At 44.2% G+C, this 26674-nt stretch overlaps 2 long non-coding RNA genes across 2 annotated transcripts in view; one reads left to right on the plus strand and one right to left on the minus strand.

The window, feature by feature from the left end:
* The window catches only part of LOC308308390, a 319469-nt gene that overhangs the window by 275750 nt on the left and 17045 nt on the right, over positions 1 to 26674 (plus strand). The window lies entirely within an intron of this gene.
* On the minus strand, positions 4776 to 8540 carry LOC308308387. The gene is made up of 3 exons (XR_013963283.1): positions 8459 to 8540; positions 6839 to 6902; positions 4776 to 4909 (listed from the first exon to the last, which is right to left on the minus strand). It is a non-coding gene; the product is annotated as an uncharacterized lncRNA (long non-coding RNA).

Consider the following 26674-nt stretch of genomic DNA (forward strand, 5'->3'; position numbering starts at 1 on the left):
GTAGATCTGTTCCTTTTAGTATTTTTGCGTGACACTGTCAGGTTGTGTGTGTGTGTGTGTGTGTGTGTGTGTGTGTGTGTGTGTGTGTGTGTGTGTGTGTGTGTGTGTGTGTGTGTGTGTGTGTGTGTGTGTGTGTGTGTGTGTGTTTTATTACCACAACCACAGATGGGTAATGCATGCAGTTTACTATGACACGGTTCTATCCAGTGGAGCTTGACTTATAATCATCAAAGTTGACATTATTTGATTTGGTATAAAATGTATGAATCAAATATGGAAGGATGTTGTCATGCTAAAATAATGAGTGCCAGACCACAATGTCTGTTCAGTAGAGTTTGATAACAACTAAATGATGTGTTGTATTCTGTGTGTTTTACATTCTGACCTGGGATCAGTAGAGTGGTGTCCATCTTTGAAGTGAATAGGTCTATACATGGACGCGTCACTCTTCATGGAGACACAGCTGGGTACAGGAGACCCTGCTCTCTGCTGATGGACCCTGAGAGAAAGAGAGGATCAACATGATTTTAAACAGGTGTTGACATTAAGTGTTGCCCCTGGCAGGTAAATAAAACTTTCAGGCCAGTGTAGTTTGCTTTCAGGTTGTCCGACAGGGCAAGTGCTCGTTTGAGAGGGGACGCAATATCTGTCTAATCACTTGTGTCTCTTGGTCTCGTGGTCTTCTGGTCTGTGGAATGTAAAATAAGAGCACTGTTTATCTATAATGTGCTGGTTTAACTGAACTTTGCAAAGCAACGGCGCAGCAGTCAGAGAAACGACATTCCCCTGGTCAGCTGCTGACTAAACTAACCTCGATAACGATGTGGAAGTTTATCTGGAGCTCTTTGAGAGGAAAACTGCTGGAGAGAGGTGTCCTGTAGCAGAGTGGGGTGGGATGCCTGTCCAGACTCCATATTATCAGTAATCAATGCTGTGAACTTCACTGTTCTGCATCTCAAAGCCAATATTTTGGCAAAGGAAAACCTCAGACCAGGATAATGCGGAGTCCAAGGACCAAGGTTTCATAAGCGCCAGGCCCCGGTGATGAGGCAGAATTTAAAGACTCTCAGGTATAATTTCTTCCCTAGCGGGAATGTGCATGCAGAATTTGACGGAAATCACACACGTGTTCATGATTTGAGGTGCCTGACATATATCCGTTTGATTTAATGACTATAGAAATACTGTGTACGGATTTGCCTTCAGCCAGACACGCACGCACGCACGCACACACTCACGCATGCACGCAAGCACGCACGCACTATACAGTACACACACTATTCACAGATAGACACATGGACACACACACACACACACACACACACACACACACACACACACACACGGACGGACGGACGGACGGACGGACGGACGGACAGACGGACAGAGTGCAAAACAGTCTCTGCCATGTCTTCAGCCTAGCGAGGACAAGTGCTTTACTAAGTACCCACAGTCGCAGGAATCTTATACATGTAGATCACTTTGTTGTGTTATATTGCTGTGTATATTGTAAAGGAGGATTCACTTACTCTGTGTGTGGAGGTCCACTGAAGTCAGGAGGTGCCCATCTAGAACGGTCACTCTTCATAGATACAAGGCTGGGTGTTGGAGACTCTGCTCTGTGGCGTTTGGCAGAACGCTGAGTTTCATCCATCTCTAGGTCTTTATTAAACCTGTCAGGGTTACAGTCAATGAAATAGATCATCTTTAGGTCTTTATTAAACCTGTCAGGGTTACAGTCAATGAAATAGATCATCTCTAGGTCTTTATTAAACCTGTCAGGGTTACAGTCAATGAAATAGATCATCTCTAGGTCTTTATTAAACCTGTCAGGGTTACAGTCAATGAAATAGATCATCTTTAGGTCTTTATTAAACCTGTCAGGGTTCCAGTCAATGAAATAGATCATATCTAGGTCTTTATTAAACTTGCCAGGGCTACAGTCAATGAAATACAATAATGTATGTGTTTTTGCTAATACAGTAATATCATGAATGATTCTCTTTGTATTGCTTATTCATTGATATAATCTAGAATCCACGTTGAACCTGGACATTTCATTATAGGTCTCATTAAAAAATAAAATAGCAGATCTACAAGCACAAAGCATCACAGTGCAATGTTTTGTGAGCTTGTAGATCTGTTCCTTTTGGTATTTTTGCATGACACTGTCAGGTTGTGTGTGTGTGTGTGTGTGTGTGTGTGTGTGTGTGTGTGTGTGTGTGTGTGTGTGTGTGTGTGTGTGTGTGTGTGTGTGTGTGTGTGTGTGTGTGTGTGTGTTTTATTACCACAACCACAGATGGGTAATGCATGCAGTTTACTATGACACGGTTCTATCCAGTGGAGCTTGACAAAAAAAGTTGACATTATTTGATTTGGTATAAAATGTATGAATCAAATATGGAAGGATGTTGTCATGCTAAAATAATGAGTGCCATACCACGCTGTCTGTTCAGTAGAGTTTGATAACAACTAAATGATGTGTTGTATTCTGTGTGTTTTACATTCTGACCTGGGATCAGTAGAGTGGTGTCCATCTTCGAAGAGAATAGGTCTATACATGGACGCGTCACTCTTCATGGACACACAGCTGGGTACAGGAGACCCTGCTCTCTGCTGATGGACCCTGAGAGAAAGAGAGGATCAACATGATGTTAAACAGGTGTTGACATTAAGTGTTGCCCCTGGCAGGTAAATAAAACTTTCAGGCCAGTGTAGTTTGCTTTCAGGTTGCCTGACGGGGCAAGTACTCATTTGAGAGGGGACGCAACAACCGTCTATAAACACACCACCAGATATCTGTCTAATCACTTGAACATGGCCAGAGTGGCCAGTGTCTTCTGGTCTGTGGAATGTAAAATAACAGCACTGTTTACATATATATATGTGCTGGTTTAACTGAACTTTGCAAAGCAACGGTGCAGCAGTCAGAGAAAAAACACATTCCCCTGGTTAGCTGCTGACTAAACTAATCTCTAATCTAATAAAATAATTCGAGTCGAGTCTGACTCCGCCATGACAGTTTTCACGGACCAATCAGAGTCCACTAAAGACTCACGTGGGCAGAAGAGCACCAATCAGAGTCCACTAGGGACTCTCACATGGGCAGAACAGCTGGGGGGGGGGGGGGGGGGGCTGCGACCGGACCAGCCTACCACGTGCCTCAAGTCTACAGCCCTGAATGGCCCATTCAATTCGCCCGCTCCTCAGGCGAGCTTGAAATAAAATAAAATATCTCCGTTGTCAGTCCACACTACACACCACCCAACAACAGGGGGTGGTAATGTGCGGACTGATTCATCAGGCTAGTCCTGTAGCAGTGTGGGGTGGGATGCCTGTCCAGACTCCACATTTATCAGTAATCAATGCTGTGAACTTCACTGTTCTCCATCTCAAAAGCCAATATTTTGTCAAAGGAAAACCTTAGACCAGGATAATGTGGAGTCCATGGACCAAGATTTCATAAGCGCCAGGCCCAGGTGAGGAGGCCGATTTGAAGACTTTCAGGTATAATTTCTTCAGTAGCGGGAACGTGCGTGTAGAATTTTAGGGAAATCGCACACCGTCATCATGATTTGAGGTGCCTGACATATCCGTTTGGTTTAATGACTATATAAATACTGTGTAGGGATTTGCCTTCAGCCAGACACGCACGCACGCACACTCGCACGCACTTTCAAGTATCATTTCTTCCTCGGCCTAATGGGAAAATGCGTGCAAAATTTCACGGAAATCACACGCTGTGTTCGTGATTTGTGGCATTTTGTTCAAAACGGAGCACTGCAAACATTCAGTTTCGCTGCGATCGGGGCAGGGGCACTGGAACTCCCAAATCCCAAGGGGAGCTGAGCTTGGAGGAGTGCGTGCGGCCTTTGGCCGCGTGCCGAAAATTCATGTTTTTTATCCGGTTTTGGGTTCTTTTTATCACGGTTTCGGGTGCTTATTCCCCCCGCACAACGGTGTAACAAGGAGCTGTATAGTTACTAGTTAGCACACAGTGCAACACACAGCACGCATGCACACACACACACACACACACACACACACACACACACACACACACACACACGCGCGCGCACGGTCACTCACGCACACACTACAAAATCGGGTATTATTTTTGCAACAGTTTTCTACTGTTTTTCATTCCCCATATACAACGGTGTTAGTTTGCAACAATGAGTCTAGAGACAGTTTCTAGTTCTCAAATAAATAGACTTTGGTGTGCCATCAAAGCGGGATTTTATTTTAAAACAAAGTTTAAATTCGACTTCCCTTCTGACCGGAGGTGGCAAGGTGACCATGTGATTAGGTGACCATGTGATAATCAAACACCTTTTTTTATTTACATATTTTATTCCCCAAAGTCAAATACATTATTGTTTTAATATAGCTCTGTGTGTGTATATATAGGCCTATATATTTTTTTTTTCTCAATCGGAAAATGGATTTTTCTACTCCCCAACACCAGGGGAGCTGCAGCTCCCTCAGCACCCCACTTCCAGCGCCCCTTCGGGGAAACGGTGCCGGAGATTAGCTGTTCACAGTCAGACACATGGACACACACACACGCACGCACGGACGGACGGACGGACGGACGGACAGATAGACAGACAGGGTGCAAAACAGTCTCTGCCATGCCTTCAGCCTAGTGAGGACTAGTGCTTTACTAAGTACCCACAGTCACAGGAATGTTATACATGTAGATCACTTTGTTGTGTTATATTGCTGTGTGTATTGTAAAGGAGGATTCACTTACTCTGTGTGTGGAGGTCCACTGAAGTCAGGAGGTGCCCATCTAGAACGGTCACTCTTCATAGACACAAGGCTGGGTGTTGGAGACTCTGATCTGTGGCGTTTGGCAGAACGCTGAGTTTCATCCATCTGTAGGTCTTTGTTAAACCTGCCAGGGCTACAGTCATGACAAATATCTTCTTTAGGTCTTTATTAAACCTGTCAGGGTTACAGTTTGTAATCATAAAGAAGAAAAAAGAAAAGGAAAACAATAGTATATACTGTATTTACAGTGAAAAACAGGAGGTAAGTATGAGCTTATGTGGCGGAGAGAGTCGCAGCCCCAGCCTGAAGCCTCAAAAGTCTAGTATCTGCTCTCGTTCCATAGGGATATTCCTTTGGAGTAATGGTTAAGATATTGGACTTTCACGCGGGAGACCCGGGTTCGAAGCCGGGTGGGGAGGTTCGGATCACCTCCGTTACATTGGTGCCGTGACCCGGATTCGGGCTTCCCCGTAGGAGGAGGTCAAAGGGGGGTGAGTGTGGCGGAGAGAGTCGCAGCCCCAGCCTGAAGCCTCAAAAGTCTAGTATCTGCTCTCGTTCCATAGAGATATTCCTTTGGAGTAATGGTTAAGATATTGGACTTTCACGCGGGAGACCCGGATTCGAAGCCGGGCGGGGAGGTTCGGATCACCTCCGTTACACTTAGTCTACAGGTTTTGAGTAGCAGCCGTCTGTCGGAACAATTTTAGAGGAGGTTATGTATTTACACTCCTTTGGGGCTTGCGATAGGGTGTTTCACATGCTAGTGGTATAGCAGGAGAACAAATTTGAGCCTTTTTAGTGTCAAATCTGCATGGGTTGAAGGTGATTAGTGGAGCTGCCTCTGGTGTATGGGTATCCTTGATGTTTAGTAAGTATTAGCTCCTTTCGTAACCTCTCACTCCGCTGCGCTACGAGATGAGGTTCCTGCTCATAACATGCCCAAATGAGCTTTTTCCGGGAGTAGTTCGCCAGGTTATCAACCGCTCCTACCATCACCAAGCGTTGTATCCAAAAAGTGGGTGGGGTTGCACCACCTCACACTAAGTTCAAACGTAGCCTAGTTGTAACGTAAATGGCTTCTAAGTCAAGACTTACGCATTACTAGAATTTCAGCTGTTGCACCACTCTAACCTATCTCTAAGTAACTACTAAATATTTACACCAGCCTTTAGGCAGCACTAAGTCCTTACTAAGTAACCTATCACTATGGGAGTAGAGCAACTACACTACTAACGTGGCAGACAGCATTATATCTGCTATTTAATTAATTCAACAATGAAACGACCCATCTGTTTAAAACATACATTAAGCCCTATTTCGATCATTTGAAAATAGCCGATCTACAAGCTCACGGTGTGTCTGCATTCAATAGAGTATTTCTATATTGCAGGATTGATACTTTTTTAATTCATTTGAGTACTTTCAACCACTGGATATACCGTATACAGCACAACAGCGAATTGAACGGTGCGCTCTCTTCCCCTGTGTCTCAAAATATGCGTTGCCCTGCGTTGCTTCACAACGGGGAAAAATGTATGAGGCCAATATAATTTGTGATACAATCCGTTTACAGGGCAGTGTGCAGGGATGCGCTCGCCCTGTGCACGCATATCAGTGACTTGTGTACATGCCAGTGGAGAGACAGAGCTCTCTGTTGAAAAAAGACGATACAAGCATTGCTTCCTTACTAGAAACAGTTCTTTTTCATTGGATTCGGGAGCTATGACGTCATTTTATTCGACTATACATTACTTTAGGAACAGTCTACGCATTACTAGTTATTATACGTTTACGTTATGCCTTAAGAAGTCGTGGTGCAACACCTGTTAGTAACTCACTGAGTTACAAACTAACTAGTAGTTACTAAGCCTCTAGTAAGGACTTTATACCCTAACTTAGAGCAGAACTTACGTTCTGGTGGTGCAACTGGCCCCTGGCCCATTGCAAGATGCTGTACTCTGTCAGCTACAGTCAATGAAATAGATCAGACAGACAGACAGACAGACAGACAGACAGACAGACAGACAGACAGACAGACAGACAGACAGACAGACAGACAGACCTCTTATGTTCTCCAGGGTCCAACTCCTCTCTCTCCCCTGAGCCACTCATGGTAGAGCAGAGACCTTTAAAGACAGACAGACAGACAGAGAGAGAGAGAGAGAGAGAGAGAGAGAGAGAGAGAGAGAGAGAGAGAGAGAGAGAGAGATTGTGTGTCAGTTGGACTCATTCATTACATCAGAGGTTAATTTAGAACAATTTGGTTCCATTTGTACACTCTCAGAGTTACAGACCTGTAAGGGTCCATTTGGTTCCTATTCTATTTACACACTCATGGAACCAAATGGACCCTTACAGGTCTACTCCTGCCAGGGGCAGGGAGTCAAACACCTACCCAGACCACACTGCACACACAGAGCAACAATCACCATAACACACGTCTCAATACTAGAAAGAAGTCTGGTTGCCTTTTATGTCCATATATGGAGATCCCTGATGTCATCAATATTGAGCCCATATCTTGGAATGCCCATATATGGATATGCTGTGTCTCATGTGGTCTATGACGTCAAACATCTATGATGTCAGTCATCTCCATATTTGGAAAGTTAGATTTTTGCATTTTCTCATTCGAGTCAATGGAGAAAGTTAATTCACAAATACATTAATATAAATTAAACTATATAACATATCTCTTAGCAAAGAACATGATTCCTGATGTTGGATTTGACACATGGTCCAAGTGTTTGCCCTCAAAACTGCAGGAGGAGTAGCGCGGCAAAATGAAGTTTATCTGGGAAGATTGATAGAAGAAAATGTTTGCTCTAACGGCCCATGATTATGTTATTTTAATATCCTTTGAGGTAAACTGTCATACATACAAACACTGTGTTTGATGGTTGACTATTCAGGGATGTGTTCATTATTATGTGTTCATTATGCCGCGACCCCCAAAAGAATCATATTTTAAGTGGGCTGAAACCTAGCATCATTTAAATATTCTCAAACGCCACGATTTCACGACATGAACAACCGGAATCTGTGCAGCCCTTAGCTGTGAGAGCCTGTGACCACACAAACGCAAGCACGCAGGCACTCACACATGCACTCTGACGCACACGCACACGTACGCGCACGCACACACACACACACACACACTAGGGGTTCAGACTTCAGAGTCTTGCTCAAGGACTCTTCCGGTTCTCCACCCGGTCGCTCCTGAGCCACTGCCACCATTTCAGCTCCGCTGTAGGATGATGTCACATGGCAACACGTGTGACGTGAATACAGCAGATCTACAAGCTGTAGGTGACGCAGGTGGCAACACGCTGTGAGCTTGTAGATCTGCTATTTTCAGTACTTGACACTGCCATACAAAGTATAATTTGGGCTTATATGTTTTTCCTCGTTGTCACCTCTCCATCTCCACCACATGAGGGCAGTGAAGTGACAATTTAAGACCTTTTTAAAAAGACCTTCACTGCATCAAAAGTAATCAACAAACTATGCTATAAAAACTGGTCAGATTGTCAAATAATATAAGAGGCAAACATTTTCAAAATGTCATAATAATGCATCGCATTATCATGATATTACTTTTAAGCCAATTGTTATTATGTTTAACTTGACATGCACATATTAGTGTGGTTTTATTATAGAAATTAAATACATTTCTACTCACTCTCTTCACAAGTTTTAACAGCAAAATGTCCGTCTTCTGTCTGTGTGCGTCTTGTTCATCTGTCTCTCTCTCTCAGTCTCTCCTTACTGTGAAAAAACCCAAAGAACAAAGAACATGAACTTTTCTCTCTCTGCCTGACTCGATGAGGAGGGAGGAGTTGTTTGGAGAGAGAGAGGAGGGGGGAGAGACAGAGACACAGAGAGAGAGAGAGAGAGAGAGAGAGAGAGAGAGAGAGAGAGAGAGAAAGGTCGTTCCAGGGCACTCTGTTGCATAAGGGTTTCATGGAACGGAAACAGCAAATCTACAAGCTTACCTTGTGGGGTGTCAATGATGTTCTGTGAACTTGTAGATCTGCTCATTTCAGTATGCGACACTGTGGTACCATGAAGTATACATCTGAGCTTAAAGGAGCAGTTCACCCCCAAAATAAAAAAAATGTTCTATTAATTACTCACCCCATGGAGACTTGAGTTCAATAATATTTTTTTGTTTTTGTCGCATTCTGAAGCCAATAATTTGAGGGGACTCTTTGTAGCCCATTGATTCCAGATGGAGACCCAAATGCATTTGGCTTAGGAATGCGGCTTAACACATTTAAAAAGGAGTAGGGGTGACCGTTTCCTTCACAGCCACAGCCTCTCGGCTTTGGAATAGCCTGCCCATCTACATTAGATTGGCACAGTCAATTGGGACTTTTAAAACACTATTAATTACCTTTTTTCTTTAGCGTTTAATGGTACCTACCGGTAATTGCTTAAATTCAGCATATCTTTGTATTAGCTGCCTGCTGCTGTTCCCCTTGCTTTGCTGTTTTTGGTTTGAACTGTTTTATTTGATGAATTGCTATGCTTTGCTTTTTTTCCTCTGCTTGTATTGTTTGTGTTTTTACCTGTACAGCACTTTGGTTCAGCTCGACTGTTTGTAAGCAAGATGGCCGCAACCGGCATGACTCGCAGCGCATCGCGGCAAACATTTAAGGATTTAAAGCGCTTCTATGCGATTAAAACAATAAAATCGGTAGAAAAGCCACGGGTAACAAAAAGTGTTCCCCCGTGGGTGGCGATCGGATTTATAATATCTTGTGTATGTCTAATCCAGTTGAGGAATCTCATGCTAAACAACATGGGAGAAAACTCCTGCAACTACACACCAGCGGTGAGAAGCCAACTCTTACTGTTCTCTGGGCTGTTGGACAACGGTCACGCCAGGTCTCCTTCCAAAGGTGAAGAAAGGGGAACATCTCGCTCCTCCAGAGGCCTGGTACAGATAGCGGTGATTCTCCTGTTAGCGGGCGATGTGGAACAAAATCCGGGTCCACACGAAACAACTCAGGTGCCCATAACACAGACGAATGAGGCTATCAGGCCACAGAACAACTTCATCCAGCAGCAGCTGATATGGCCTCCGCTAACACCCGAAGCTGCAAACATTCTACTGGCTTGGATCCATCTTCCCTCGCCGTTGTTCAAATGGCTCATCATTCTCGCTGGGATACTGGCTGATGGCAGGAATCCGGTGTTTGCACAGGCACCGGCTGCGTTCCAGACCACGAACAACACGGACAGCGAGACGTTCCAGAGCGACGTTATCCTCGCAGCAACACTGTCTGATGGCAGCAATACGGAGACTACACAGCCTCCGGCAGCGTTCCAGACAGCGTCAAACACAGCGGGCTATGAGACGTTCCAGAGCAAAAACATCCTCGCCACCACGCAGTCTGATGGCAGCAATACGGAGACTACACAGCCTCCGGCAGCGTTCCAGACAGCGTCAAACACAGCGGGCTACGAGACGTTCCAGAGCGGAGGCATCCTCGCCACCACGCAGTCTGATGGCAGCAATACGGAGTCTACACAGCCTCCGGCAGCGTTCCAGACAGCGTCAATCCCGGCGGGTAGTGAGGCGCTCCAGAACGACGGCATGAACCCGACGACAAAGCGGCCGCTGGCTACGTTCCAGACGGCAGCAAACCGGGTAAACAGCGGGGAGACTCCGCCAGACGAAAGGGAAGCATCCAGGCGGGTCAGCAGGACTGCGGCCACGGTCAAGGCCAAGAGCAACACAACTATAAATGGATCGTCATCCGCGGCAGAAGACTGGCACAAACAAAGAGGGTCTTCAAGTCAGTGTTTTGTAGGAAAGGTTTGCATTTTCTACACCTTAATATTTGTAGCCTGTTTAACAAAATAGGTGAAATTGAGGATTTGGTAAAAGATGCAAAGCTTGGAATAATGTGTTTTACGGAAACCTGGCTTGATTCTAGTATAAATGACTCTGAAATTGCAATCCCAAATTATAATATAATTAGGAAAGACAGAAACCGACAAGGAGGGGGGGTATGTGTATACATACGATCGGACATTCCTTTTAATGTCAGAGAGGATCTCATGAGCGATCTGGAAATCATATGGTTGGACATTTGTTTAGCCAAAACAAAACCGATATTATTTGGGGCTTGTTACAGACCTCCAGATCAGACAGGGTTTTATGACACCTTGGACTCAGTCTTATCTAACGTGACTGTATCAATGGAAACTCTGATTTTGGGAGATATGAACACCGATGTTGCAAACTCCGCCCATCCTTCTTTGAAAGCGCTTGAACAAGTTTGCAATTCTTTTGGTCTTAAGCAATTAATAAAAGAATTCACCAGAATAGGCAAAAAATCTAAAACTATCATTGATTTAATTTTAGCTTCAGATGTCTCAAAAATATCTCAGAGTGGTACAATTGTGTACGGTATAAGTGATCATTATATAACGTACTGTACAAGGAAAGTAATGAAAGAGAAATTTTGTGATCACAAAACTGTCCTGGCCATGGGAAGCTTTTGGGAAAGATTTCCATGAAGAAATTGACAAAATCGCACCCCTCAGGCAAGTAAGAATAAAACAAAGGTCGAGCAGCTGGTTTAACAATGAAATATTAGAATCTATCAGGGCCAGAGAGACAGCCCTAAAAAAATTTCGCAAAACGAATTCTTTAGAAGATTTTTCTTGTTTTAAGGAACGGAGGAACAAGACTCAGAGGCTCATTAAGAAAACTAAACAGTCCCATTATAAAGATCAGATCATGGAAAATAAAGGTAATACGCAGAAGTTGTGGAAGACCCTAAAAGAACTTGGAGCAGGAGATAAAATAAAAACAAAAGGCAGCAAAATAGGCCTTAGGATAAATGAAGAGATGGAGTATGATAACAAATTGGTGGCAAATCAATTTAATAACTACTTCACAAATGTAGCAGCAGATCTGGTCTCCAAATTGCCGGCCACACCTGGGTTATTTGACATTAACAGGGTCAGGGATTTTTATGAGAAGCAAGGAGTGAGTTCAAATTCATTCTCACTGCAGAAGGTTGAGGTGGGAGCGGTCTCTAAGATGCTCTTGGAGATAAATTGCACTAAGGCCACAGGCCTGGACGGTATATCTCCTCTCTTTTTAAGGGATGCAGCAATGCAGATAGCTCCCAGTATCACAGACATCTTCAACCTATCCATTGAACAGGGAGTTTTTCCCCATGACCTAAAAAAGGCAAAGATTCTCCCCCTGTATAAAAAAGGAAACAAAAGTGACCCAGGTAATTATCGACCAGTGTTAATCTTGGGTTCCATGTCAAAGATCTTTGAGAAAATCATTAACGGGCAGTTAAATGAGTACATGGATAGGAACAATCTAATGTACAAACTACAATCAGGTTTTAGAAAATCTTACTCAACCGATACATGTTTATTGTATTTAACAGAGAAAATTAGGAAGGAGGTTGACGGAGGGAAGCTCTGTGGTATGGTGATGCTCGACCTGCGGCGAGCTTTTGACACGGTGAACCACAACAGGTTAGTGAACAAGCTTGAGGCCCTGGGGGCAGACATGGCAACCTGCAGGTGGTTTAATTCCTACCTGACAGGGCGAGAGCAAAGGGTTGAGGTAAGTGGTGTATTGTCAGACCCAAACACCATGGAATGTGGAGTCCCTCAGGGAAGCATTCTAGGCCCATCCTTGTTTTTAATTTATATAAATGATATGATAGATGCCTGTAACTGTGACTTATTCCTGTATGCAGATGATTCGGCCCTGCTAATGTCCCATAAGGACCAATCAATCCTGGAGAGCTCCCTGAGTAAGGAATTGGCTAATGTCAACTCCTGGCTTATTGACAACAAGCTATCTTTACACTCGGGGAAAACAGAAGCAATCCTGTTTGGATCAAAAATACAATTAGGAAGGAACACCGATTTCAAGGTCAAACTTAACTCTGATTTTATAGCAGCTAAAACATCAGTGAAATATCTGGGCTGTATCTTGGAAGGTAACTTAGATGGCCAAAATATGGCAAACAAGGTCTTGAGCAAGGTCTCTGGCCTGACCAAATTCTTAGCAAGGACAGCAAGATATTTAGATAGGGAAACTAGTCTGACGGTGGCAAACTCCTTGATTTTGTGCCATTTTGACTATGCATGTACATCCTGGTTCGAGGGCCTATTAAAGTCCCAAAAGACAAAGCTACAGTCAGCACAAAATAGACTGATCAGGGTCATACTGGGGCTAGAGCCCAGATCCCATATAGGGAGGAATCAATTTAGGGAAATCAACTGGCTCCCTGTGGAATCCAGAGTGACCATGTCAAGACTGACCATGGTACATAAAATTAAATATGGAGAAGTCCCAGAATATCTAAAGAGATGTTTTACGCGAGTAAGTGATGTGCACACACACTTTACCAGAGCTAGCATAGCAGACATGAGCCACCCAACTTTTAAAGGTAAAGTAGGTAAGGGTTCTTTTACATACCTAGGAGCCACACAGTGGAATAACCTAGAAATAAATGTCAAATTGACAAGCAATGTAAGGGTTTTTAAGCAGAAGATAAAAGCAGGTCTTTTAGAAAGGGTACCCCGATAGTCTAAGAAAGACACGGGAGTATGGGTTTATGTTTTATGGTTGTACTGTTTGTAGGTACTGTATATGTATGTCTGTATTGTAATTTGTTCGGTTTTTAACTTAGTAATTGTTATTTGTATGAGGACCTCAGCGGAAATAAGTCTCACGACTTTTCTGCGTAATCCTCGATTTGCTGTATTGTATTTTACTGCTTTTCAAATAAAATCAAATCAAATCAAATCAAATCAACGTGCTATCAATCAATCAAAATCAATCAAAACTTTATTTATATAGCACATTTAAAAACGACAATGCCGACCAAAGTGCTTTACAACAGATTAAAAAACAGTGGAATCGAAAAACAATACAACCAAAGTACAGACAAACAAACAAGCGAGAAGAAGAATAACAAAGTTAAAATTTTAAAAGCTGTGGTTAAAAGCCAGATTAAAAAAGTGAGTCTTAAGAAGGGACTTAAAAACCTCAATAGACTGGGCAGAACTGACACGAAGAGGAAGGTCGTTCCACAGCCTAGGGGCGGCCACGGCAAAAGCGCGGTCGCCCCTAGTTATGAGCTATATAAAGTTTGATTTGATTTGATTTGAACCTGAAGAGAGAGAGAGATTTTTTTTCCCACTTTGGTTCCTGCCAAACATGTTCTAACAATAGAGAATAAAGACACAAATATCTCTCTGCACCCCACCATGTCGTGGCGGTCGCTTATCTCCCGATTAGGGAGTCTAAAGCCCGTATCAGAGTCGGGTCCGCGGTGTAGTGCCGTGTAGTCTTTTTGAGCGTTAACGTTGTAGTTTTATGACTCAAAAAGACTACACGGCACTACACCCCCGACTCTGATACGGGCTTTAAGCCGGCCATACATTACAAGATAATCGGGCCCGACTGAATCGGGTAGAATTAAACACTACAGGATCATTTTTTCAGATTATTTGACCAGATAATCTAAACGGGCTCACACTAGCCGTTTTGAACAGTCGGGCGCTCCGCACGCTACAGGATTCTATCCCGATTGAGTCGGGCTCGAACACAGCAATAATAAATAATATCATTGATACAAAATGCCACGGGGGCTGTTCTGAGCGCTGTGCTTTGCAACACGCACGCTGCACGCACACGCACATACAAACACATTACGTTATCCACTCACTCAACACGTACAACACCGCCTCACGCAACGGGAAAAAAAAGCTTCAATATGGAAGTTGTGTCCTATTTTGATGATAATATGAGTTAACTGACATGTTTCATGTCCATCCAACTCTGACATCCTCTCTCTCCTGCGCTATTAAGTGCTGCTCCTTCTCACGGTGCCTGATTTATGATTAGTCGTATGACGGTGTAGCGCACACAGAACATAGATCTCCAAGACCAAACGGTGTCCCTTCCGTGCCACGTTGTAGGCTTGTAGATCAGGGGAGAGCCCCCGTGGATCAGGATAGGCGTGTACTTCTTTGATGTGATGTGCTGGACTGGTCACAGCCTATGACTGACCATGCAGACAGTGGCTGGTAGCGTTATTTCTTCTGTTTGTTTTTTGGATCGCGTTACCGTTGAGTTTTAATTTAAATCCCAATCATTCATGATACAACCTAATGGTCGGACGGACGCTATGAAAAGTGTGTCTGTGTGCGTGCGCGTGTGTGTGTGAGTGAGTGAGTGAGAGGCAGAGGGAGAGGTGGAGAGAAAAAAAGAGATGGATCTGTCACTCAGTCATACGTATGCTCAGAGACTTGCGTCTATCAGCAGCTGCTGTACCTATTTTCCAGGAAAATATCAAACATGTTTGAAAAGAGTCGGGCTACCCCCGATCGTCCTCCGAGCCACTCGGCTGGGCTCCAAGTGGATCTGTGAGACCTCACGCTAGACGACGTTCATGCCCGATAGTCGGGCCCGTTTCAGTCGGAGGCAGCCCGATTGTCGGGAGGGTAATTAAATAGCCCGATTATCGGTTAGTGTACTGGTAAAAAATTAGTAAGACGCCTCAGGGCAGCAAGCTAGGTCACGCCATGTCTTGGCCATCTGGCCAGTGATATATATACTTATTCATTATGTGAAAGTCCTATGATGTTCTATGATATCTGACATCATACATACAATCCCTTTTATGCCCATACATGGAGATCCCTGTCTGTAGAAACAGCCACACAGATATGGGCTGTCTTGGCCATCTGTCTTGGCCATATATGGATTCAGCGTGATGTCAGAGCGTGATGTCAGATTTGTATGCTTTGAACCAGCAGACTGTCTCTACATACAATACATACATGTTGAGTTTATAATGTCTACATACAATACATACATGTTGAGTTTATAATGTCTACATACAATACATACATGTGGTTGCAGTATAATGCAGACTCTTACCTGCAAGCTTTAATCCTTTAGCTGTGTTGTGTCAAAGGGAGTTCATAGTGACTCCAGAATGAGATGGATTCATTGTGGTCTCAAAATGGTTCAGTTTCTACGCTGTTTCTTCCATCTGGTAGAAGTAGTTCTGGTCCCTCCTCTGATACTCATGTTTCTGATACTGTTGAAGTCCCTCCTCTATTGAGAGAACTGTTTTTTTCCCCCCTTCTATTTCACAGAAGTTGTCATGTGACTTACAGTAAACTGTGCTGAGCTGAGACTGACTCTAGAGCCGTGTGTGTGTGTGTGTGTGTGTGTGTGTGTGTGTGTGTGTGTGTGTGTGTGTGTGTGTGTTACATGATAACATCATAATGCTCTCTCTCTCTCTCTCTCTCTCTCTGAGGTGTTTAGGACAGTATTGTTTATACTCCATATCTTGTTACAAATAGACAAAGACAAGACAAAGTCTAAAATGAATAATATCACTTTTTAGACCGACTGAATTCACTGAATGAATGTTTAAATAAACTGCAGGCAGTTAACAGATCTCCAAACCCACAAGCCTCCTGCACTAAACAGATACCCACAATCCTCTGGCACTAAATAGGAGAATTCTTGTAATCCAGTGATCATGAAAAGATATACGTTTCTACCAACAGCAGATTATATTATATTTCTATATAAAAGCTGTCCCTAAATGGCCTGGTGATCTAAAGCTAATGTCGATGGTGGATGAGCTCAGTAAACATAACAGATGACCCTAAATGACCTCAGTGAACAGGAAGCAGCCTCCAATATTCCTGTCATTGTCTTCTCTGAGCTGCTAGTCTGGCGTGGCCAGACTATTGACTCTGCGATTTGCATTCAGAGATTGTGGAATAGTTGTATGGCTATGCAAGACTACTGAGCTGCTAAACCTGCAAGTCTTTCAACCATTTTATCTAAAACTCTAAACTTTTAACTTTATCCTTTTCATCATAGCAGTTTATCTGAGCTGCACGAGTGCACACGCGCAGACACGCGCAGGCACACACACACACACACACACACACACACACACACACACACACACACACACACACACACACACACACACACACACACACACACACACACACACACACACACACACACACACACACACAAAACAGGAAACACATTCTTGGCGCTAAGCCTTAAGGGGAAGTTTCTTCATTTCTGCTCTGCTCTACAATGGTGTCACATGGCTTTTTTTTTTCTCTCTCTTCCTCTATCTGGTCTCTGACGACTGATGAGAAGGGGGGGAGGGGGGGAACATTATGAGAGAGAGACAGACAGACAGACAGACAGACAGACAGACAGACAGACAGACAGACAGACAGACAGACAGACAGACAGACAGACAGACAGACAGACAGACAGACAGACACTGTCTCCCTCTCAGTTTAAAGAATAATGGAATTGTACACCATGTAATTGTGGACAAAATCCTATCCAATATTCCAACACACTATTAGCCTAGTTCCAGACCCTGAATCGCTAGCCACACCCCTTTACATTTTTGTTTTGGCGATTCAGGCTGAGTGTCAGGCTAACACACTAGAGTGTGTTGATTAATTGGCCACCTTCCTGTGAATGGACAAGGAACTGATCGAGCAACTTCTGTCGGGAGTTGGACTGTTTTTTTTTTCTTTTTTCTTTTTTTCTAATTTAGGCATGATCAGATCACACTTGCTTGGGGAGGCGGCCGCCTATCCGCCTCCACGCTGACTACACCAGTGTGTGCGCGCGCACGCACGCGCACGTTTATCTGAGTTGCACGAATGCACACGCGCAGACACGCGCAGGCACACACACACACACACACACACACACACACAGTTGAAGCATGACAGGAAGCATGAGCTTGAGAGAGACCGAGAGAGAGAAAGAGAGCAGGGGAGGCTCATATTCAAAGTTCTCCTTCAATTCACCACAGCACTTCCACATGTACCGACACGCACAACCCTCAACTTCACCTTGTCAACACAAAATGGTACCGACACGCACAACCCTCAACTTCACGTTGTCAACACAAAATGGTGCTGACATGCACAGAGGATAACTTAACCCTTTCACAACCACATGGACTTGCTTGGTCTCTGAACACAAACAACCTTTGGTCTCCTAAACGCCAATAAACCTTTCTGTTGTCATGAACTGATAGCTCCAGACAACACACTGACCACACCAATGAAGACCATTCTGTCCCTGGACCACACATTGAGAACCACTACTGTGAGATCAGCAGAGTGAACAGAAGCAATAGAAATACTCTGACACAAACGGGGTCTTGCTGCCCCCTTGTGGTCACTTTCACTCAATTGCTGGGGTTCAAGTATGAAGTTATTTTCAATCTGTCCTATACTGGAAACAGATATTCTCTCAGGTTGTCCTCGTGACATACTACTGTATCTTGGGGAGAAGATTTATTCATTTACGTACCATAATATGACATAAATGTAAGGTGCTATAAAGCAACGATGTTACTTTGAAAAAGTCCTTTATGGGTCCTTTTGGTTCCATTTGTAGTTACTGACCTGTAAGGGTTCAGTTGGACACTCTCAGAGTTACAGACCTGTAAGGGTCCAAGTTACAGTGGCTGATTTTTTAAATCCGGATGCATGCTGAAAATAGCCGATCTACAAGCGCTGTAGCGCGTTGTGAGCATGCAGCTACAGTACGTGAAAATCAGACGCTTCGATGCCATCACGGCCAGCGCCAAAAGTTGACTAAATTAACTGTAGATTTAGTCGACTAAAACCTTATGATATCGAGTCTACTAGTAGACTAAAAGTAAAACATTTCACAAGACTAAAATATCACTGAAACTAAAGACTATGACTAAAAGTAAACCAAAGTTACCAGTAAAAATCAACACTGATTTACATGCTTGTTGTTCCTGAACTCAGTTATTTAGAATTAGAATTTAGTTCAGTTTTATTTGAACAGCAAAAGCTTTACAATTATAATGGTTGTATTTCCAACTAAACAGAACAGTTAAAACAAATGTACAAACCTAAAAAAAAACGTCACAGTGACAGCAGTTAAAAATGATTAACTAGTTGAAAAGAAAGAGTCGGCACAGCTCGTCAGCCACTATGCACATAATTTATTTAAATAACCAATGTTTCGACTTTAACAGTCTTCCTCAGGGTAAACTAAACTAAAAAACATCCATATGCACCGGACCTGTCAGGAGCAAACATTGGAATATTTGCTACATTTTAATGTTATAAGAATTGAGAACAATATCAAGCAAAATGTGTTTTAAATAACATAAAACAAGTATTATATTATATTTCACTTTCAAAACGTGCACTGGGTGATCGGGGCCTTAGGTTTAGCCAGCAGCGAGGGCGGAAGCTGTCTGCACCTTCTGCCCAATGCACGATGGGACTTTGGAAAGTTGTGGATATAGAGCTGGATTGGTTAATCGTTAATGCATGAATTGGTTAATGCATGTGTTGTGTGGGGCAGCATTGGCTCAGGGGTAGAGCAACGGTTGATTCTATGGGAAAGATTACACATCAATCTCTGAAAATGTTGTAAAAGTAAATAGTCTTGAAACTTTCATACATTTCTTGAAACTTTCATATATTCTAGATACATTGCACATTCACTGAATTATTCCACACCGTTTTTGTAAAGAAAATGATGGCATACAGCTCATGAATATCAAAAGTCCATATTTCAAAATATTACAATATTACAGGAGACCACTCAAAACAAAGATTTATAATAGAAAAATGTCAACCTTCTGAAGTCAGAGTTACTTGAAGTCCAGTGGGAAGTTCCCGCAGTCAGTTACGTATGATATGCGGTGCTATGGGTGCAAAAGCATCTGCAATGCTTTTTTTACACAATATAAACATTTTCTGAGATTGATCTGTAATGGCCGATTTCTTTTTTTTTGTGTGGCACCAGTAAACCACCACGGCCACGACTGCCCTCTAGCCGTATTACAGCGCTACTTCTTTTTACAGTTAGCTTTCCGCAGGTGCCTTCTCAGATCGCACGACTCCACAAAGCCGCTGCCGCACACGACGCACTGGAATGGCCTCTTGTCGCTGTGACCCAGCATGTGTCTCTTCAGGTACTTCCGTGCGGTGAAGGCCCCGGGGCAGAGCGTACAAGCGAAGGGTCTCTCCCCGCTGTGCGTCCTGATGTGCACCGTGAGGAAGACCTTGCGGACGAAGCCTTTCCCGCAAAGCTCGCAGGAGTACGGCCTCTCGCCCGTGTGCGTCCTGGTGTGCAGCATGAGCTCCCCGGACGTGAGGAAGGCTTTCCCGCACTGCGCGCACAAGTGGTTCCTCTCCCCGCTGTGCGTGAGCACGTGCCTCCGGTGAGACTGGCGCGTGAACGTCTTGCCGCAGACGTGGCACGGGCGGCGGCGCGGCCCGTCCTTGGCGTGCGCGGCGCGCACGTGAGCCTGCAGCGCGGCAGGGAGCCAGAAGCCGCGGCCGCAGCGCTCGCAGACGTAGGGCTGCCTGCCCGCCGCCACACGGGCGTGAAGGAGGTCGAGGTGTGTGTTGGCGGTGGCGAGGCGTCCGACACCTGGAAAGACATTACATGGAAAAGTATAAGATAAAAAAGGACGCTTGTTTTCTTTCTGTTTTTTGTTTAACTACATTTTTATCCCACAGTTTTTGTAACCCGCAACAAGCCGAGAGCAACAAACTGAGCTCATGCTTCCTTCGATATATTGACAATTCCTTCGACAAAATAAAAAATGTACTAAAATGTCAGGGAAGGACTAGTGGAACTGAGAAGCAAGTTGGTTTGGTGGCGCTTGGGTGTTGTACTCTGAAAATAGCATATCTACAAGCTCACAAGAGGTCATGCTGCAACACTTTATGAGCTTGTAGATCGGCTATTTTCAGCACAAAACCTTTTTTTGCGTGGAAGCACAGAGTTATAACCTTCATCTTTACCAACGATCAGGGGATCGAACATCAAACATACTGGAGATAAATATTCTGTGACTACTTGAAAAGATGAGGAAAAACAAAAAATCACTGGCGGGGGTGAACTATTTATTCATTTAATCTGGCAGTAAGTTAATTCTAAATTAAATGGTCATGTTATGAAGTCATGTAAAGCATACTGTACATGATATTGAACTTTGGAAGCCCTCGTTTTCTATAACGCAATGTCCTGCTGCCTCCTGCGTTATGTGACATTTAGAGAACACAGGACCCAGGACCGTTGAGTCATTTCTAACGAGTGTTTCTAAACTCCAATACTTAGAAAAAAACTGCAAACAGAATGTCTTCACAGAAAGTAGCTCATAACATGTCTACGTGGATTTTTATGAAAGAAACACTTTGCAGATAGAAAGAGGATAATTCAAGCTTTCCAAAGAGCCGCAATATTGATGAGTTTAACGTTGTTTAACACAATCAGATACAGTACTTTTCTGTTTAGATGCCAATGGTTGGTGTTGCAACTCTAGATTCAACATATTTAAAAAAAAAAGCTGGAGTTGCAATTTGGGGCTAAATGTAAACAAGCCATTATACTTTCTTGGGTTTAAAATAAACCAAGAAAGCACAATGACTAGTTTACATTGGGTTACTTTGTACTCAATTCACTGACAAGTTTAAGTCGTCAGCTTTCATTAAGTGGGGCTGTTGTTTTACCTGAGTTCTCGATGTCGACCACCGCAGCATCATCGGTGGCGTACTCCTCTCTCTCACCGTCGACGTTATTAAGCGGCGATGGCCGAGCGACGGACGGCCTCTTCTTCTTGTCTCCGAGAATGGCGTCCAGCTGCTCGCAAAACTGGGAACCGTCGATCCATTCCGCTGCCCTGCTTTTGTCGCCGCCAGTGTCTTTTATCTTTCTATACGTGTTCTTCAGATCCTTGACTTTCCTCTGGCACTGCCGCCAGGACCTGGCGAAGCCCTGTTCCGCCATGCCTCGAGATATGTCTTCGTACAACGACTTTTTCAATTTGCTCCTCCTGCCTTTTCCAAGAAGCGTGTCCTGCATGGAGGCGTCAGGAGACACTGAACCTCTCCGTCTTTCCACTTCTTGAAGAGGCTGCTGCTCGACGTTTCTTCTTCTGTAAAACTCCCGGCCATAGAGCTGCTATCCTTTTGTTTACTTTCGACGACAGCCCTGCGCGCAATTCTCGCGCTCGGCGAGCGGTCGGGTCTCGCTGACGTCTCGGGTGGGGACTCCCTCTCCCCCGGGTGTTCCGCCCAGGTGGGCGGGGTTTCGAGGTTAGGCGTGTGAAGGAGATCGCTGTGTTTGTCGGCCGCCGCGGTGAGCGGCTCTCTGGGGCTATGCTCCTGTATGACGTGTTGCAGAAGACCGTCTTCTTGGCTGTGAGAGAAGGCGCACAGACAGCACGTGTACAGCGGTTCCGGTGGGGGGAGGCAACCGACACCTGGAAAGACATTACATGGAAAAAATCGACCGGTGATCGAAACGGGCGATTATCAACCTCGATATTATAGTATTTTTTTTGGCTCTGGCTCTGGCTTTTTTTGGCTCTGGCTGAGCTCCCCCCTCCCCTCACAGTCAAAAACATCCCTCTAAGCGATGAATGTCAACATAAACACTGGAACAGAACTAAAATACAGCCAGGGGGATGTGTCTTTCTGCAAGAAAACACCCCAGCACAACAATAGTGACTGATAAAGGCCTATAAAAAGCTAATATATATAGTCTTAAAGTATAGTTTCCCTTTTATTACTTGCGACAGCAGAGCGTGCAAGTACTGCTTCGGCTGCGTATGTAGTCAGGTAGGTAGTTAGCCGTGTGTGTTTAAGCCCGTAGCCCAATCAGGGACCAGCAATGCTGGCTAAATCATCATTAACAGCCAATGAGGGACCAGCATTCCTGGTGATCGATGTCACTGGCATCACCAAGTAGGCCCTACATGGCCTACTTTTGCACAAAAGGGGCAAGTTGGCACCTCGACAGAGTGCAGTTCTAGTTTAAGTTGTACTGGTTTATTTGATTAGTTTATTATTATTTAATTTCATTATTATTATTTTTTTTTTACAGGGAAATTATATATTTTAATACTTTGACAGCCATCTGAAGTATGCCTGTGCAGAGAACCTGCCGGGATTTCTGGCGATTTTCACTCGTCTTTGGGGGGCGATTACTCATGTGTATAGTGTGTATTGTACACCAACCCATATTTCTGGAAAGGCCTGCTCGCGCTCTTTCCGAAACATCAACCAGAATCTCTGTATCTTGTTCTATGGACTAGTAAGTGACAACTTTATAAGTCATGGAATTGCCAAAACAAAGCCTTTTTGAGAGTCATTTTGAGATAAACGACTTTTTAGTATAACAAATAGAATAACTTTTTCTCTACTGTGAATATACCTACTTCCATATACGTATGGAAAGATCTATTCGCCCTCTTTACAAATCCACCAAAGAGTAAGTTGCTATCATTTTCTATTGTTTAGAAATGGGGCAGTTTGTAGGCCATGTTACCACAAAAACAGCTCTCTGAATGCATGTTATAGAAAGATGCTCTCAAACATAACTCTTTTCAGCCGTTTATTTTTGGCTTCAATGATGCATCAGACATCTGCAGTATGTTTTCAAACAGATGGAGATACAAATAAAAAAATAGACTTCAAGTGCATTTACAGTTCAGTCTCAATAGTGCTTTTTGAAATGACAAAAGTGTTCACCCCATCAGTAGTGCTTTTCAAGTAAACAACTAAATATGAAAGAATAAAGGCACATTTCACCCACTCAGTAGTGCTTTTCAAGTAAATAACTAAATATCAAAGAATAAAGGCACATTTCACCCCGTCAGTAGTGCTTTTCAAGGAAATATCAAAGAATAAAGGCTCATTTCACCCAGTCAGTAGTGCTTTTCAAGGAAATAAGAATAAGGCATTTTCAGCCCCTTTCAGTAATGCTTTTCAAGTAAATCACAAATAAAGGCACATTTCACCCCGTCAGTAGTGCTTTTCAAGGAAATATCAAAGAATAAAGGCACATTTCACCCAGTCAGTAGTGCTTTTCAAGGGAATAAGGCATTTTCAGACCCTGTCAGTAATGCTTTTCAAGTAAATCACAAATAAAGAATAAAAGGCACATTTCACCCCCGGTCAGTAATGCTTTTCAAGTAAATAAAAATAAAAGGAAAAAAAAGAGAACGTTTCACCCCCTGTCAGTAATGCTTTTCAAGTAAATAACGGGGGAAAAAATGAACATTTCACCCCCCGTCAGTAATGCTTTTCAAGTAAATAACAAATAAAGAATAAAAGGCCCATTTCACCCCCGGTCAGTAATGCTTTTCAAGTAAATAACAAATAAAGAATAAAAGGCCCATTTCACCCCCGGTCAGTAATGCTTTTCAAGTAAATAAAGGGAAAAAAGGCCCATTTCACCCCCTGTCAGTAATGCTTTTCAAGTAAAGAACAGAGAAAAAAAAAGGAAGGATTTCACATCTTCTCGTTTTCACCCCCTGTCAGTAATGCTTTTCAAGTAAAGAACAGAGGAAAAAAAAGGAAGGATTTCACATCTTCTCGACAAAAAATAAATCAAAATAAATAAACAGTTCACACTTCCAGTTCAGGCTTTAGAAGTCAATGTTATGCCGGATGTGGTATTCTGCAAAGCACGTCCCCCTGCACAGTGTGACCTTACAGACATCACACATGCTCCTCGATTCTCTTCTCACACCGGCATCAGCGTGGATCCAGCAGGCTCTGGATGGGCGCGCTTTGCTCGGAGTGGGGGGGTGATACACGGGAACATGGCCTTGGGGGGCGGGCCCGGGGGCAGGGAGAGGGCGTGGGACTCCTCGTCGGACCCTCAGGTGGGGCCGTGTCCAGGCCCTGATGGCACTCCCCATGAAGTCCAGCATCCTCAGCTTGTTCCCTGGATCTTTTGCCCGGTAAAGCACATGGGCGTTGTGCAAGGCGATCTGGAACAGGTAAGCCACCATCTTCTTGTGCCACCTGTAGGACTTCCGGGTAACAGGGTAACAACTGAGGGCCTGGTCCATCCTGTCAAACAGATGGAGATACAAATAAAAAATCGAACCTCTGTTCGAAGTGGAGCTGTGTGTGTGTGTGTGTGTGTGTGTGTGTGTGTGTGTGTGTGTGTGTGTGTGTGTGTGTGTGTGTGTGTTGCAGTTGATGCTCAGGGCAGGCTAGACTCAACAGCACCTCTCTGGTCACCCAGGGTTACTACATACAGGCTACATACTGACCCACAGACCCACCCACCCACCCACATACCCACACACACGGCCACGTATAGGGTAGCTTGTGTTCCACACAGCTCCAAAAATAAAGACTTCAAGTGCATTTACAGTTCAGTCTCAATAGTGCTTTTTGAAATGACAAAAGTGTTCACCCCATCAGTAGTGCTTTTCAAGTAAACAACTAAATATGAAAGAATAAAGGCACATTTCACCCACCTGTCAACGCCACACATATTATGGTTGTAGTCTATGACGCAGACAGGCTTCGGTTTGCGAACCTTTTTCTTCTCCTTCTTGGACCACACCATGACCTCTCCCATCTCATCCGGGTGGCAGGTCGTGACCATCCTGACCACGTTGGTGTCTTTCCAGGCCAAAGACAAGACCTTTCGGTTGTGGCGGGCGATGCGGTCCTCGCCACCTTTCAGGTCAGGGTTGGCGGCCGAGTTGATGGCTGGTGGAGCTCCTCTGTTCCTGCGCAGTGTGCCACACACATGGGTCCCCTTGTCCAGCAGCATCTCGCAGAGTGTAACAGAATTATAGAAGTTGTCTTGATACAAAACGTGCCCAAGACCTTCGAGGTCACCGAGCAGACCCGTCACAGTATCCATCAGGGTCATGTGATCCCCGGTGTACACCCTCAAGTTGTAGCAGTAACCTGTTGCCGACTCCGCCAGAACGTAGGACTTGATCCCGTATTTGATGGGTTTCTGTGGGTTGTACACCCTGAAGCTCAACCGGCCACGCCATAGGAGGGTCCCCTCATCGATGGAGATGGCCTGAGCTGGGTGGTAGACATCCTGGAACCTGCTCACCAGGAAGTCCACGACTGGACGGATCTTGAACAGCTTGTCATCTGCGTCATCTAGGGTGTTGTCAGAGAAGTGCAGGAACCGGAGAATGAGACGAAACCTGTTGCGGGACATGCATCGGCCAAAATACGGGGTCTCGTACATTTCGTCTACAGACCAGTACATGTCAAGCTCTGGTTTGATGATGATGCCTGTGAGGAACAGGAGCCCAAACCAAACCTTCAATTCCTCCACAGTCACATCCACCCAGTCGTAGACCCTGGACGCTGGCTTGTTGGTAACTGTAGGCAGTGTCTTGTCAGCATACAGGTTCGTCTGTTCACAGATGAGCTCGAACAGCTCGTCTGTGAGGAGTAGCTCAAGCCAGTCCACCGGTTGGTCTGACTGCAGTGCCAAAGCATCGTTCCGAAGGCCGGGGACAGCAGTGAAGGGGATCTCTACTGGCTCCCAGGGCTCTTTATCCAAGGCGAACCAAGCAGCAGGAACAGGCTTGTTTGTTGCCTGTCGCCCTGTAAATTATAGAAAATACATAATTACCATAAAATACATATACATTGCAATACATGCATTTACACTACATTACTAGCTAATGTGTCAGCCGATCTACAAGCACAAGTTGTGTGCACACAACGCCTCGCACCGCGAGGCGTTGTGTGCTTGTAGGCCATGTAGGATTGTGACTCACAAGCCTAGAGAAAACATACATTTACCTAGAGAAAGCCTAGAGAAAAACATGCATGAGAATACATACATTTATATAGCTAATGTGTCAGCCGATCTACAAGCACACGTTGTGTGCTTGTAGGCATGTAGGCCATCTAAATAAAAACGAATGTTGTAGGGGGTGCATCATTGTATTTACACTACACTACATTACAATTCAATTCAAAGGAGCTTTGTTGGCATGATAAAACATACAATTACATTACTAATGTGTCAACATAAAAACTA

This window comes from Nannobrachium achirus, assembly GCF_963921795.1.
Source record: "Nannobrachium achirus genome assembly, chromosome: 23".
Taxonomy (NCBI): Eukaryota; Metazoa; Chordata; class Actinopteri; order Myctophiformes; family Myctophidae; genus Nannobrachium; species Nannobrachium achirus.